Source organism: Montipora capricornis, chromosome 2 (assembly GCF_036669925.1).
Source record: "Montipora capricornis isolate CH-2021 chromosome 2, ASM3666992v2, whole genome shotgun sequence".
In the NCBI taxonomy this organism is placed as follows: Eukaryota; Metazoa; Cnidaria; class Anthozoa; order Scleractinia; family Acroporidae; genus Montipora; species Montipora capricornis.
Window position 1 is genome coordinate 59,089,122 of NC_090884.1, and position 2,500 is coordinate 59,091,621.

At 40.4% G+C, this 2,500-nt stretch overlaps 1 protein-coding gene across 2 annotated transcripts in view; it reads left to right on the forward strand.

The window, feature by feature from the left end:
• LOC138029262 (uncharacterized) overlaps positions 1-2,500 on the forward strand; it is a 21,345-nt gene that overhangs the window by 8,272 nt on the left and 10,573 nt on the right. The window contains exon 1 of one of the 2 annotated variants that reach the window (XM_068876983.1): positions 1,265-1,384. The exons of the other annotated variant lie outside the window; for it this stretch is intronic. The gene's annotated coding sequence lies outside the window, so the exon portion shown is untranslated. Of the gene's footprint in view, positions 1-1,264; positions 1,385-2,500 lie in introns of those variants that run through there. 2 annotated transcript variants of the gene reach the window in all.

The window sequence follows — 2,500 nt, forward strand, 5'->3', positions numbered from 1 at the left end:
AAGGTCGACGCCGAGTGTCAAACTTCCGAGTCACCTTCGCCACAAACAACAACAATCTTGCCCGCGATTTCCTTCCCTTGCTTAAACGGACGCAACGAAACCAGAAATCATCTGGTTGTACGCTTTCAAAATTTTGAAGGCCTTAAACTGCTTGTTTGTATAGTAGCTTGTCTCTAAAACTAACTAGGAAAGCAAGTCTGAGACTTCTAGAGGAGCCAAACTGATCGCTCCGTATGGCCGCTGGGTCTACGCAAACGACAGAAAATCTTCTTCAAATAGCGCTCTCGAACGTGGCTTTCGAGGTTTTTTTTGCGTAGGATGAAAGTACTGGTACCTCGTTGAGTGATTTTGGGTCGCTTTCTTGGGAAATATCCATTGGAAAGATGAATTATTTGAAGACTTCGAACGTGAGCGCTCAAAATGTCATACATTTCCCTATAATCAGGGGCACCAGAATGGCGGAAACCTAATTTGCATAAGGTTATGACGTCAGCTGAAAACCGAGAATAGAACAATTCACAGTGAATTTTTTCGTGAGTCGTATAGCTAAAGGTAAACTTATTACTGGGCGAAACCAAACGTTTTGTATTTTTGAGATCGATGGAAACACTTTCAAAATCAGCTGTCATTATCTAGCGAATAGGAAACAAGATATTTTTAGAATGAAAAGCAATTTTACTTCTTCCTCGTGGAGAAACGGGGTGCTTACCATTCAGCCAAATAATCCGGATGGAATGATCGTTGCATAAAGGTAAGCGATTTTCCGAATTTAATGACCAACTGGATGAGAATGGCGCTTACCATGTACTACACAGCATTCCATCCCGCATATTTTACTCGATCTTGTGAGAAAGGACCTGGAAACGGAAGGTTCTCCCAAATGGTAAGAGCATTTCGCGAATTCCGTTCCGAACGGAAAAAGAGGACTACCTCCACAATTTCCGAAAAGATTTTCCGAAAAATTGCCTTTCCATTTGACCTCAAACTGAAATTTCCGGATTTTTTGGCTAAATGGTAAGCACCCACGAGCGCCTAGGAGGTTTCACCTATCCATAGATGCTTTGCGGTCAACTGTATTATCAAAGTGTTGTGGTCACGTGGTCAGTTCATTTCGACATGGACGCGTTGGAAGAACAAACGTTCAGCCAATGTTCAACAAGTCAAACCTTTTTGTATCTATACTGCGTCGACTTGGAGTATGTTTCAGAGCTAAGGATACCCAGCTTACCTTTTCTAAAACTAAATGTTTATTTTGGCATGTGAGTTTTCATAGAGCACTCTCGGAGCGGCGGATGGTGGTTTTACCTCAGTGCAATCGATTGCTCGATAAGCTGAAAAATTTGGCATCGACTTGTGTAATCAAGGCTCCAGCCTTATTTTACAGGTAATATTTTAATGTTGTAGTCAATTTGCTGGCGTTAAGTTCGACTTAAATGCTGCGGGATATTTGCGTCGGTTCACCAAAACGAATTCATTTTGCAGATTCACTCAGATGAAATCGAAGACAAAATGTGTGACAAAATGTGGTTAATAGACCGTATTCGTTTTCTCGGTATTGAACTGATATTTGCGTCGAGTTCACGTGCGTAACCAAAATCATACCCATCGACCTGGAAAAAACAAACAATTTTAAGTAAAGTAACGACATCTGAACGTCTTTTAATGTGAAAATAATCGAAGTATTCGAAGTACATAAACTCATTAATTCATGTTGAGAAAGAGCACATACGAATACTGTCGACCAAATTGGCGGGATGTTCGCGGCATTCCGTCTACGGAATCTGACACCTTCATCTTGCATTTTAGCAGAAAAACAGCAGAAAATTTGATATATTCACAGCGGTCAAAGCAGTCTAATTGTAAATCGCGAAGTCGAGGAAGGTCGGAGTGCTGATCTAGTTCAACTAATCCCTTAACCGTAAACATGAATAATTTATGACGCCAAAACTCCAGCAAAACAAGATAATTACACTCACCCGTTTTTGTTCGAGGTCATCGAAGCATGTCTATTTGCTTGCATAAAGAGAGTCACTGAGTTAGGATGGCCTGACTAAAAGAATAAAACATTAATTGGATAATGAACTCGATAACAATGTTCAAGAAGCATTTAAGAAACAAGAGGGAAAATGAAACTAACCTTGGATAAAAGAGGTCGCGTAGAATCCGAATCCGCTTCAGTAACTGCGAATGCTCGTTTCACCGTGATGAGAAGTGGTAAAATGGCACAAAGCATCTATGGATAGGTGAAATCTCCTCCTTTGGAGCGCCTCAACTTTCACAATCTTCAGCCAAAAAAGAAAATAGGTAGTCTATGACTGCATGTAGCTTACTGCGCCTGTTAATACTAGACAGCCTTCCAAGTTAATTTTTTTCTTTTAGTGGCCAATTGGCGACCAACTCTTTAGGGTTAGTCGCCAAAGGATTTTAATCACCAAAATACATTCATTCGTTTTATTTCCAGAAGCCAAAAAAAGTAAACAAAAATACAGCGTTGGAGATT